Source organism: Pteropus alecto, unplaced genomic scaffold (genome assembly GCF_000325575.1).
Source record: "Pteropus alecto unplaced genomic scaffold, ASM32557v1 scaffold100, whole genome shotgun sequence".
Lineage (NCBI taxonomy): Eukaryota > Metazoa > Chordata > Mammalia > Chiroptera > Pteropodidae > Pteropus > Pteropus alecto.
This window is the reverse complement of record NW_006430723.1, coordinates 2,559,490-2,573,399: the sequence shown is the minus strand read 5'-3', so window position 1 is coordinate 2,573,399 and position 13,910 is coordinate 2,559,490.

Genomic DNA, 13,910 nt, shown 5'->3' with positions numbered 1-13,910 from the left:
TTGACACATCTATATTATTCCTCAGCTAGTTTTTGCTGTTGCTTTCATGGATTTATGCTTCTTTTTTCCCATTCAGATACTCTGGATACCGCATACTATCACTTCATAGGCCTCTCTCTCACCTCTAATGTGTTGTGTTCATGTGCCATCTTGGCGTGCCTATTACTTTTCATATTGTTTTTCTCTGCTGTGAATTATGATCTTGACAATCAATATTGCTTATAGCAAAATAGACATGATTTGGCATAGATCAAAATATAAAGGTTGAAAAACATGAAAAATCTACTTATTACCAAGAAATTTAACAATGAATCTAAATATGATAAGCTGGCAGTAATAAGAGGACATTAAAGTGACTTTAGCAGGCACTTGGAAGTTTGTGAGGGAAGGCTATTTTGTTGAAAGAACTAGATTTGTACAATTCTTGAGGATAAATAGACTGTTGGGCTAAATGATGGATATTAATAGCATGTATTTGCATATGAAAAATAGCACATAATTGTAATTATGTATTTTCAGAAAAGGCAAAAATTTAAACAAGCTTACGGTACATTGGTACAGGAGATTTCATGGGGATTCATAAAACAGAGCATCAAGGAGTATTTGCACAAAAATGTAGGCTTTAAACAATTCAAGAATGCACAAAGTTTATATCAAAAATAAAAAATGAGGATGAAGTGGAGAATCTAGTCAAATAAGAAACCTAATGCTCCCGGCCAAATTAGCATATAAGGTAAGATTGTAAAAAATCATGTTGGGGGTCAAGTGACTACTTTAAGCTTGGAGATCATTACAATGCAGGAAAATATTTAAGCTGCTACTTAGCTGAAGGTTAGCATTAAAAGAGTAGCCTGTCCTTGGATCTATTCATAGAATCTGTAATGTTTATTAGCATCTGAGAAACAGCCATTAAGGTGTTACTGACTTAGTTTGTATCAGGACGTATAAGAAACAATTTAATTAGGTATGAAATAGTTTTTCCATTTTTTAAATTTCTTTAAAAAATTTAATCTCTGACCTATTTGAGAATCACTAACAATTTCTTTTATTGGTAGCTCAAGTCCATTAACTCAAACTTCTAGCATACAGAACTTCTAAATTTTAGTGACTAGATATTTTTCTTTTTTCTCAGTGTGTTTGTTAGTTTTGAGTGAGTTTATATTAAGAAAAGCAACAAATTACGTTGATAAACACTGCAGTTAAGTGCCTCATTTCTACAGTTCAGACTCCAGCTGTGTGTTTTCTCATCTATGAAGAGATTTGGGAGGGGAAGTTAACCTTGTTCTCCCTGCTCTTTGTAAAGTGAAGCTCTCCCCTTCGAGATAGGTGATAATTAGAACAAGGAGTGAGGCATTTAACCAAAACATTTGACTACATAATTAGATAGCCTTAGCTTTATTCAGATTGTACAAAGAAGCTGCAGGCTTCTTGAAAGCAATGGGCAGACTCCCCAAACCTCCCTTGGAGATGTTCCCCTATAGGAGCTTTGCCCAAGAAAGGTCTCCAAGTGGGTTCCATTGATGCTGGTGGCAACGGTGGCCATATAACGCTGTGAAGGCGGGATATGGCTCACTGTACCATCAGACCTCGTTTTTACCCTCTTCCTTTGTCTCTGAATACATTCAGTTTTTTTTCTTCTTCTATGAAGTGTACTGTTCTCAGTGGGAGTTTTGAGAGAAAAGCTAACGCTATAATTTGCCTTAGTGAAATATACAAAATGAATGCATAAAGTATTTTTCCAAAGGCAGATCTGAATTTTACTGCCTTAAACATTAGAAAAAAATGACTGGTACATGTTACTTACTCATTTGAACCAATTTTAGTAAAAAAAAAAAAAAAAAAAGGCACATTGATAAATATATTTAAATATTTTATATTTAAAATATTCAAACATTCACAAACTTTGTTTATTGTTATTATTGTTATTATAATTTATCTCTTACTGGTCTTTTAATTTTGGATCTCCACTGCCTTTAACTTTTGAATTATTGACACTTTTTATAGCTTTGCCTTTAGAGTCACGGTGATCTCATAATTAACGGTATCGATTCTTTATTGACTTAGAGATAAGAGTATTGAACTACAGGTCACCCTTGTAAACAGCAGGTTTCTCAGATTAATTTCAACTAATCTTTCTCCAGACTTTTATGGAAACTGCACTAGACTGAAATAAAGGTAAAAACTCTCAGGCCAAATAATAGTCATTTATCATCATTTACTTAAGAATATGGGACACAAAGACAAAGATTCAGTCTGAAAGGTTGGCTGCATGTTCACCTGCATATGTTTTATTCCACCTGTCTCTCCTCTACTCATACCTCCTCTCCACCAATAGATTAAATATGCCATAATACATGTCTTTACCCAGAACAGTATTTCAATGAATGGACACGAAGATGCACTGCCCATATTCGTACTTGAAAAAACCATTTACCATCTCAATTGCTGAGAGATTTGTCAGCCCGTTCAGAGATTGCCTCAGCTACAGAAAGCCACCTTGCTAAAGGGTGGTCTACATCCAATGACTAATCAAGGCCAGGTTACAAAGGCCTAGCTATTTTGGTCCAATGTGAGATAACACTTCTGTTCTAGCACTCCCTTAAGAGTAAGCCAAGGTATTGTCTAGTCTGTATCTCAGCTCAGCATTTCCATCTTTCCTCTTTCTTTTTTCTCTATTCCATATTGCACCACCAAACTCCACTTCAGAGTCTGCTTTCAGAACAATCCACCACAGGTGCCTTCTCGTATCCAGCCCCATTTGAATTGTAGTTTGAGTGATAGGCCTTTCCAAACAAGTCATTCTGTGCTAGCTGCTAGCTGCCCTACATATAGATCATACGGTGCACCAAAAGAAATGGCAACAACTCGAACATTCCTTTTATATGACACTTAAAGGAAGACAACAAAAATAAAGCATGGCAATGCTATATGGTGGCAGAAGCAATAAGTAATAATACTTAAAAAATAAAAAGATAGTCAAAATTAAAATGATTCCGTTCCTTTGGCATGACAGATGTGCTCATTGAGAGCCTCTCCATATAGGTAGTGATTTAACAGGGTGAAATTAAAATAGTGTAGGACTATCAATCAATAGAAAACACCAATCAACTTATTTTCTCGCTGTTGGAGACTCAACACACAAGAGATGATCTTATAAAGATCTGGAGAAGAGGCCTCCTATCTAACTAATCCTAGAAACACCTAACAACAAAAGCAGCTCAGAATTGTCCTATCCTATTTAAGAAGATAGTGAGTTATTTTTCAGAGACAACAGACCAAGATTACAAGTCACACAGCTGAAGCATTCGCAGAGGGAGAATTTTGACCTTCAGCTGTACCCGAAACCAAAGTATCATCCTCTCTCCCCCAGAACCAAAGGACCTGGACATAACCAGAACCCTTTCAGAAGGAGAGGGTCCATTGTCCAGGAGGATCTGGTGCTGACACCCCTTACTAGAAATGGCCAAGCTCCAAGGTCCTCCAGTTAAATTTGTCTCACCAGCACTTCTGCATATCTGCTCCCCTTAACCCTTAAAAACCCGCCCCCAATCCTGGATCAAAAGCTGGAGCACTAGCTTTTGAGCACTAGCTTCCTGTTCTCCTGGGTAATGGCATTCAAAATCAAATAGTCAATCTTTCTCACGGCAATTCTTGATGCTTAGTGTCTGGCTCTGCTAGTGTCAGGTGGAAGAACTCTTTCTATTCTGTAACAACCTGAATTCCAGAACCAATGCCAAAGGATTTCCTTGGATTGAACTAGGCCCCAGGAATTCCTCCAGCATAAAGATAGAATGAAGAATTTTCCAGGTGCCTGTTTTGGATTTCCTTCTGCTGAGAAGACTGAAGTGAGATTTACTATGAGGGATGGAGACTAAAGCGATGTGTGACCTGATATCATATCATCTGGCCAACCAGGTACAGGCTTCTCCGAGGCTTGGTTGGCCCATGAGCACAGGGCAAGCATCTCAGTGCAAGGAGTGGACTAAAGAGGTACAGGAAGGAGAATAAGGTTGCAAACCTTCACCAGAGAACAGCTTCGTGAAGAAAATCAGAATTTTCTGTGTGATTTCTTTAATTCAAATTAATGATGAACAGAGATGTAAATTACAGAGATGTCTGCTTATCATAATAATGAGTCATCTAATCTGAAGCTGATAATGATAGTTTATATGAAAGTACTTTATTCATTTAAAGAGACACAAAATGTTACTTATCACTGACAGTGCCTAGAACAGCAGGCACTCAATAAATCTGCTAATTGCATGATGAGTATAACTACTGGAAACATTATTATCTTTATTAGTAGTAGTAGTATAAAAGATCTCTTTACCTTTGTTATACATCAATTTTTGCACAGTAATTATTTTTGTAATAATATATAGATAAATATACTTTTGTAACCATTGATTTCTAAGTCAACATTCTATAGATAATGGAGGTGCAATTTTACTTTTAGATAATTAAAAAAAAAAATGGTGCTTTTGGTCTCCATTGTAAGAAATCCAAACAAGAGTCCTGGTTTATTTTACTGACTAATATTTTACGAAAGACTATTGGTTTACCACCTCTTCTCAAAATTGCTAAAATGTAAGGCATCTCTGTTCACTTACAAATTCAGAATGCCATACTTCATGTTTTCTTCAGAGAAGATAATCTTAGATGATCTGCTATCAAATTTTTATCCAGAATCCAGAGGAGAGAAAGAATATCTATGGAAATTTGACAGATTTGCAGTCGATTCATTTTATCCTTAAATGAAGCTAAGCTCCCTGTGAAAAATATGCAAGGATTACATTATATGATTTTCTTGTTTAATTACAATGCCCTTTCAAACAAGAATAATATTTTTTTAAAAAATAGTAATATAAGATATACTAGCATGTCTTTTTTTTTATTTCTAAACATTTTGAGCTTTGGATTGGTTAGCGAACTTCTCAGAGCTGCTCTCCAGATCTAAATCTACCAAAAAAAAATGTGTATATATAAACGCTTACTTTTACATTTACTTTCACTAGTACATAGACTCCCTAATGCTCTTATATGGTCTTTAAAGAACTCACAGATAGGAAGCTGAAACTTCTAGTAGGGGTTCACTCTAATTCTAGTGTTTAAGTTTAAGCATCTTACTGGCTATTGGCTTCAGCTAATGTTTTATTGTTTGTTAGTTTATTAGGAGATTTGTACAGGATAATGAATTTCTCCAAAGGACTTTTTATAAATTATTGAGATAATTTTCTCATTTGACCTATTAATATGATGATTTAAATTAATGGATTTTTCTGATATGACAACATTTTGTCATTCCTGGACTAAATCTACTTGGTCTTGTTTTATTTGCTGTTAAATATATTTTAAAATAATTGCTCTCAACAAATGAATTTTTTTATCACTGCCAATATTCAACATTATCCTGGAAATGTGCCTATGTAATACTGCAGAAACGAAAACAAAGAAATTAGCAAATAAATGCTGGTAAAGAAATTATAAAAATTCATAATTTTTGCAAAGGATATAACTGTTTCTCAAGAGAATCATTTCTTTTAAAGTTATTTAAAAAATAAATTTCAATAAGATGATCAATTATAAACTAAACATACAAAATTAGTGTTTCCTACATGGTAACAAACATGTAGGAAACAATGTGTTTTCAATACTTGAAAACACAAGAAAAAGTTCTTATTCACAAGAATAAATAACACCTGTTATTTGATAAGAATTATGCAGAAAATGAAAATGTTATTGAGTGACATTTAAAATTTTGTGTAAATGAAAAGAACATATATTTCTATGAAAGACTCCAAATTACACTAACTACAGTGACTTTAGTGACTATATAAATGACATTGTTTTAGAACTTGATGCAATAATTTTAATTTTATCATAGAAAAATTATAAAAGAGAATCGCAAAATAGCATTTGTCCTATTAGATATTAAAATGTTTCAGAAAATTAGAATACAAGTTAGTAGTGTACAGCTTTTGCAGAATAAACAAAAAATCAATTAAACATAATAGAAAGTCCATAAATAGATCCAAATATGTATAAACATTTTCATTGATAAAATAACACTTCAAATCTTTGTCAAGGCTGTTATTCAACAAATTCAACAAATTCAACAAAAAGGTGAAAAATAGATATTAATTTAGATTTGTATATCACATATTACACTTTTATCAAAATCACCTTAAAACAAATTGGGGAAAATGGTAACATTTATTATAAATGGTTAACATCATTAATATATAAAGAATTGTTTAAAACAATTTGAAAGACAAAATGACCTTGATAAAACAAATAAGCTAAAGATATAAAAGGCAATTCACAAATATAAAACAAAAATCGATATTTCAAATGTTGCAAATATTTACTCTAATTAGCAATCATAGAAATATACATTTTAAAAATAAAATATTTTTAATTCCTACGACTAGAAAATAATGAAAAAAATGATAAAATCTATCATCAGAGAGAACATGTGGTAACATGCATTTTGAAACACTGCCAAGAGAATAATTTTGTCATATATCTAGCCACATCTTTATCAATATCTATAACTGTATCTCTACATCTACCCAAATATCTTTAATAAGCTAATCAATGCTGTGGCATTATTAATGTCTCAATTATTTGTGCCAAAGTTCAAAATTTTGGGTTTAGTTGTATTTAAAACATTTTTATAATAAATATTTTAGTAACTGTAACAACAACAAACAGATGCCCACCTCCCACCAAAATGTTAAGTTGAAACCAAGGTTTATCTGCCCTTGCATTTTGAGTCTATAGATTGTACTCCACACCAAGGATCAGAATCCTCAGAACTTGATTTTAAGTTGAAATCACAATAATGTCTGTAAGCTCATCACCAGGAGGGCTGGGCAGGTTATTGTATAGAATTGTGCTGTTATCCCCAAGGAAGGGAGCATTGGAAGATGATCAAGGATTTCATTTGCAAGGCAAACCCCTAGACCAAAAACACAGTCCATCTTCTAAGAATCTTTGGAAGAAAACTAAGCACACGGCTGAGAACTGTAAATAATAGAAGCTTTAGCTCTTCTAGCAAGGAGAGGCAAATGAACCACAGTGTGACAAAAGGCTTAACTAGCTGGACATGACCAAATGGTTTGGGGAATCTATGAGGGAAGATACTACAGTTAATGAACCGGCAGGGAGAGAAGTGCTTATTTGTCCAGAATTTTTAAGAACAGATGGGGCCCCTTGTGGTTGGATTTTTTTCATTCACAGATGCACTGAAAACAAATAGATGCACTTTCCCAATAGAATAGATCATAGAAGGGTATCGATAATATTTTGTATTCATTCACTTCTTTATTTATGTATTTGTTCATTTAATATGTATAAATACTGAACACTGGTCCAGCCACTACAAAATGTTAACTGAAAATCTTAAAAATTACCCCTGGAAACCAAAAGCATTACTCTATATTATTGTATCAAATTGTATTCTTGAACATTATACTAACACTTCCACCTTCTGAAAGGTTCAGTTGATATATAGGATTCATTTTATGTCTCTCTGAAACAAGGCAGTGCAAATGTATATGCATATGAACCCATTAAATTCAGCCTCGGGCAAGAAAGACACCTTTTATTTAAAAAAAAAAAAACACCTTAAGACTGTTGCCACAGTTTATCTTCATTATCTTATGACATAAGGTTTCTGACACTTGCCTCTGGCTCCAGGTCAGGGCTTTGTCCCCATCCTTCCTTTCTCAAGCAAACAAATGCCTTTCTCCTGAGCAACCTGCTGCACTAGTGCCCATCTCGCCTCAGAGGGGTTGAAGCTGTCTAGTTCCACAAACAACCTTTATTTAAAAACCTATGGTTGGATTACCTAATAAGCCCAGTTTTTTAAGTCATTGAGTTAACACATTCCAAAATTTGAGTAGATCCAATCAATTATGTCACTTAGACTGACAAAAATTGCAGAATCAACTGAATCAGTGGCTCATATATTAATAACATCAGAATGAACTGTCATTCCTTGTTTATGACTTTTCTATTGACAAGGCATTTAATTGTTATGTATTACAACCAAAAAATGTGTCTCATTATAAAAAAAGTATTTTAATGAACTGAAGCAACACCCATAGGGAGAATAAAATTTGACCAAGGCATTTCTGGGAAATCTGACATACCCACATAGAGAAGTTATTCTTGTTACTTCTTGTTTTCATCTATTTATTTCCCATATACCTTTTCTTTCGAATTTTGCCAATTAAGACATATTCGTCTTATAATTTTCTTTTAAAAATATTTTAATTAGAAAATATATGTGTGTGTATCTTAGCAACTGAGATTCTAATATAAATACATTCTTTGGTTTCAAGTAATCTTTTTAAATTAAAAGTGTGAGACCATAAACTATATGGGAAAGTTATGTTATGAGGGGCAACACTTCCTACTCCTCAGGTTTCCAAGTAGAACTAAGATGACCTTTCCCTCTTATGCATTTTCTATTGCTGCTCGCAGAAAAGAAGTTTTTTGATAAAGGGATTACATCTGTAATTTCTAGTTCTCAAAAAGGTGAAGTAAATCCATTAAAAGTCCATAATGCTGGTTCTTCAGTCTCTTTTATTCTCTCTTCACTCAAATTCTAGGTCAAAGTGTCTGTTTTGAAATCCAAGTTTTCCCTCGGATGTAAGCTTTCCAAGTTCTAGACTAAGGGCATAGGAGGACTAGGGAGTAGAAAGTATCAGCAAGCCCATTTGGTGGCATACCTAAGGCACGTCTGCCAACCTAGATTGGACCAATTATAAAGCTAACACTTAAATTTCCATTCATCTGTCTCTATCTCTCTGTAAATTAGTTCAAAATGTGAGCAGAAAAAGGACAATATCTATTGACAGCCTATAACCTCAACGGTGTCAATATACTACCTGTTGAGTATTCATTTCCTTACCAACTGATGATAATGATTTTTGGTGATTTGTAGGGTCAGCTCTGTATAACTTCAGAACCATATAAATCTATCCAGATAGGATACAAATAGTATCTGAAAAAAGACTGTTACTTCACCATTTTTGTCATCCAGAGGGATTAACTTAGTTATGTAGAATTTTTTCCCCAGCTTTCCTTGTCTTACTTATTATTGACTATTTTTGATTAGTGCCTTCCCTACCATTATTAATTCTCAGTATATTGTGCAACTTTTAACTTTTTGCAAAGGTATCCAGGAACATCAAAATGAGTTTTAGCTTAGAACTTATATTTTGTTTGCATTTTAAACTTTTTAATAGGCTAATGCTGACATACAACTGCTTAACATGCCCAGAGTTATCTCATAGCCTATGATGCATTTCTTCTTCAGTTAGGACACAGTCACCTGGTTTTGTCCATGATGTAAATATACAAAATAAAGTATATGGAAACACTCAGCATTTTTATTGAATACCCATTTCATTGAATGACCCTACATATGAGACATTGACGCTAAGGTTGTTTAGCACAGAAAATACAAAGTATTTCATACTGGCTGAAGTAAGTTTGTACTCTACAATGATTATTTTGCTATTTAGAGCACATCCTAAGACAAGCACTTTTCTCTGCATTATGTTCTGTTTACCACTTTCTGTTTCAAGTTAGAGCCAAATCTTTTATGAATATGAAACTGGTTCAAGTATGGGAAAATTGAGATCAAAAGTTCTGTCAATTGCTTTCCTTAAACTTATTTTCCCGATCAAAAAAAAAAAACCAACCAAACAAACAAAAAAAAAAAACAATTTATATCTAAGAGAAATATCTACTTCCTCTCATAAACAAACCATGCTAGGTAACCTTGATGAATAAAGACAGAAAAATACCAGACAAAATCAGCTATTTGGATTTTAAATGTTAGCAGCAGTATAGCATGTTTAGCAAACAAGATATAAAAGTTTTTTTCGCGAGGGTGTGTAATGATATGGCTTTTTTTTGTTTTATAAAATTGCTTATTTTAAGGAATTCTGGGACAATCCATAAGCCACGTTGTTAAAATAGGCAAACGGTATTTCTAATATCCTCTGTAATAGATAGCTGATAACTGTCATGACTAGAAGAATAGATTGAGATACTCATAGATAAATAGGTAGAAATATTTCATTGGTATCACTCTCTAAGTGCTATTTTTAATAAGTAGTATTTATTATAATTTTAGTTGAATTTTACAGAAAGAAAAATTGCAGTGAATCTAAGGTAAAACTGAATGATTCTATTATTTATTTTTTAAATACTGTATATATTTATCTCGAGACATAATATTTCTTAAAATCTTAAGTGAAGTATATTTTAAATGTCAAGAAGGTGGAGTTATTATTATTTGTAAAAATATGTTAGACATTTAGACAGTAAACTTTCCCAAAGAGGCCTTCTTTGATATTCCAACTAATTCATCTCTCTCATATCTGTTGCTCTCTAACTCATTATACTGATTTTATTCCTTTTAGGAATTTATCCACTAAATAAAATTATTTATTTACATTTTAAATGTGCTCTCAGTCTGTCTTCCTTCACTAGAATGTAAATACTAATACCCCTGAAGATAGAAACTTTATGGCACCATTTCTAGGTGCTCAGTATTGATTGATTGATAAAAGATGAGGAAATCCTGCCATTCGCAAAGATGGGGATAGACCTTGAAGACATTATGCTAAGTGAAATAAGTCAGACAAAGACAAATACCACGTGATCTCACCTAGATGTGCAAATAAAAAAAGTCACCAAACTCATAAAAACTCATAGCAAAAAAAAAAAAAAGGATGAGATTTGTGATTACCAGAGCAGGGAGTAGAGGAGAGAGGAGAGGGAATTGAAGGAAAGTGATTAAAAGGTATAAACTTCCAGTTATAAAAGTACTAGAAATGTAATGTACACGTGATGACTACAGCTAACACTGCTGTTGAGAGTAGAACCTAAGAGTTCTCATCACAAGAAGATTTTTAAAAAATGTTTATTGTACGTACATAGACAATACAAGTTAACTAAGCCAACTGCAGAATAATCATTCCACAATAAATATAAATCAAACCATCATGCTGTACATCTTAAACTTATACAGTGATGTCTGTCAATTATTTCTCAATAAAACTGGAAAGAAAGAAATAAAGGATTAGATGGAATTGACAAAAAAAAAGATAATTAGTGCTCTTATACTTCCTTGCACTGCCTCTTCTTTCCTGCCAAATATTACTATTTATATTATTATTTTTACATCGTCAAGGTATAATGCAACTTTATTTTTTTGTATAATCTCAATTGCCCCATGTACTAGTCTTAATTCTATGTGTAAATCAGTTAAATGCTCATCATCATTCTCTTTACCACAGTTTCTCCTTTTCAGGGTCCTGCATTCTGATTAAACACTGAATTAGCTGCATTTGCCACTGGGAAAAATTTCCCAGAAGAGTAACTAAATGTTATTTATTTGAGTTTTGTGATGTTTAAAATGCCTCTCCATTGTACTCACTCTTGAAATGCATATCAGCTTGATATATTGTTTGTTATCGAGTCACATTTATTTTCTACATAATTTTATAAACATAATTTCTTTGTTTACTGGCATTTAAGTTGTAGTGAAGTCTAAAGCTTGCCACAATCTTTCACTCTTGCAGATTCTTTGTACCTGAATACATGAGTTTTTTCTCTTTTCCTGCAATTTAATAACTTGTCAAGCCATGTATTAATGTTAATTATTATGGATTGATTAAAAAAAATGCTGTCTCCATCTTAAAAAAATTTTCCCATCATTTCAGAAGAAATTTTTGATTTTTTTAATTAATGTATAATTGACATAAAACATTCTATTAGTTTTAGGTATACATCATAGTGACTTGATATTTATAAACGATGCAAAATGATCGTCACCATAAGTGTAGTTACCATGTCTCTATACAAAATTCTTACAATATTATTAACTATAGTCTTTATGTTGTACGTTACATCCCCATAACTTATTTAATAACTAGAAGTTTGTACTTGTTGATCTCCTTCATCCATTTTGCCCCCCAACCCCTCCCTTCTCTGGTAACCACCAGTTTGTTTCCTGTATCTACAAGTCTGTTTCTGTTCTGTTTCATTTGTTTGTTTTGTTTTTGATTCCACATATAAGTGAAGTCATATAGTATTTGTCTTTTTCTTCTGACTCAGCACAATAGTCTCTAAGTTCATCCATGCTATTGCAAACAGCAAGATTTTTTTTTTTTTTTAATGTATGGCTAAGTAACATTCCATAGTATAAGTGTACCACGTCTTCTTTATGCATTCATCTATTGATGGACACTTAGGTTGTTTCCATATCTTGGCTACTATAAATAAGACTACAATGAACATAGAGGCATAAATACCTCTTTAAATTACTATTTTCGTTTTCTTTAGATATGTACCAAGAAGCAGAATTTCTGGGTCGTGTGGTAGTTTTATTTCTAATTTTTCGAGGAAATGTCATACTGTTTTCTATAGTGGCTGTAACAATGCACATTCCCAGGAACAATGCACAAAGTGTTCCCTTTTTCCACATCCTCTTTTTGATAATAGCCATTCTGACTGGTGTATCTCATTGTGGTGTCTCATTGTGGTTTTGATTTGCATTTCCCTCATGATTAGTGATGCTGAGCATCTTTTCACGTGCCCGTTGGCCATCCGTATGTCTTCTCTGGGAAAATGCTAGCAACTTTTCATCCGTTTTTTTCTTTTTTATTGATTGGCTTCTCTATTTCAGGAAAACAAATTACACTTTTTCTCTACACTCCATCATTCCTCACATTAAATTTCTTTTATTTTATTTATATTTTCCATCTATGTAATCTATTATTTCTCGAAGCTTTCCTATACATTACAGAGGAGATGGTCATTAATCAACACACAAATATTATAAAATTATAAGTTGTGATAAGTGTTGTGAAGAAAAAAATATAGATGTATATATGGAATTATAAGGGCCCAAATTTATATCAGGTAATCAAGAAAGGATTCTCAACATAAGCGACATTTAAGCTGTTACACAAAGGCTGAATTAGAGTTTGTCATGAAGAAGGAGGGAAAAATCATTCCATTTAGAGAGAATAGCATGGATTAAGTCTCTCTCTGTATTGGGAAAGTATTTAGCACATTTGACAAACCAAAAGACAGTTGACATAACTGAAGTGCAAAGAATGCCAGAAAAAAAGTGAAATGATTTAAAATTATTTGTGAGAGGAAAGGAAAATTATATAAGGCATGGTAAGAGGTTCTAGTATAAATTAGATTATAATCTAATCGAGGGATTATTATAAAGAAGGGAGATGAGGTATATATAATAATAAAATAACACTTTGGCATTGTATAGAATTTGTGGAGTAGACAAAAGAGAGAATAAATAGATCAATAGGTGACAATAATTTGGATAAGAAATAACAATAGAGATGGAAAGAAGTGGATAAAATTTGAGGAGTTATAACTGACAGGATTTTGCAATGTATTTAGTGTTGCATATGTGAGGGGTGAAAAAAAGAAATGTCAAGAAAACCTTTATGTTTCTGATTTGTACAACTAGGGGTAAAGACACCATTTACCATGACAGGAAAAATGTGAAAAATGGTGTTGTTTGCTTGGTGGAGGCAGTTTGAAACATAGAGTTCCCCTGTATACATATTAAATTGCGATGTCCATTGATAGCAATGTGAGATGTGAAGTAGGTGGCTATATACATGAATTTAGTGTTCAGTATAGTAATATAATTGATAGACATAGATTTAAAATTATCATAAATATGACCTTAATCAGTTCGGGCTCCTATAACAGAATATCATAGGCTAGGTGGCTTCTAAACAACAGAATTTTTTTTCTCACAGTTTTGGAGGCTGGAAAGTCCACTGGCAGCAGATTCAGCATCTGGTAAAAGGGCCTACTTCCTGGTTCATAGATGGCTATCTTTCCAC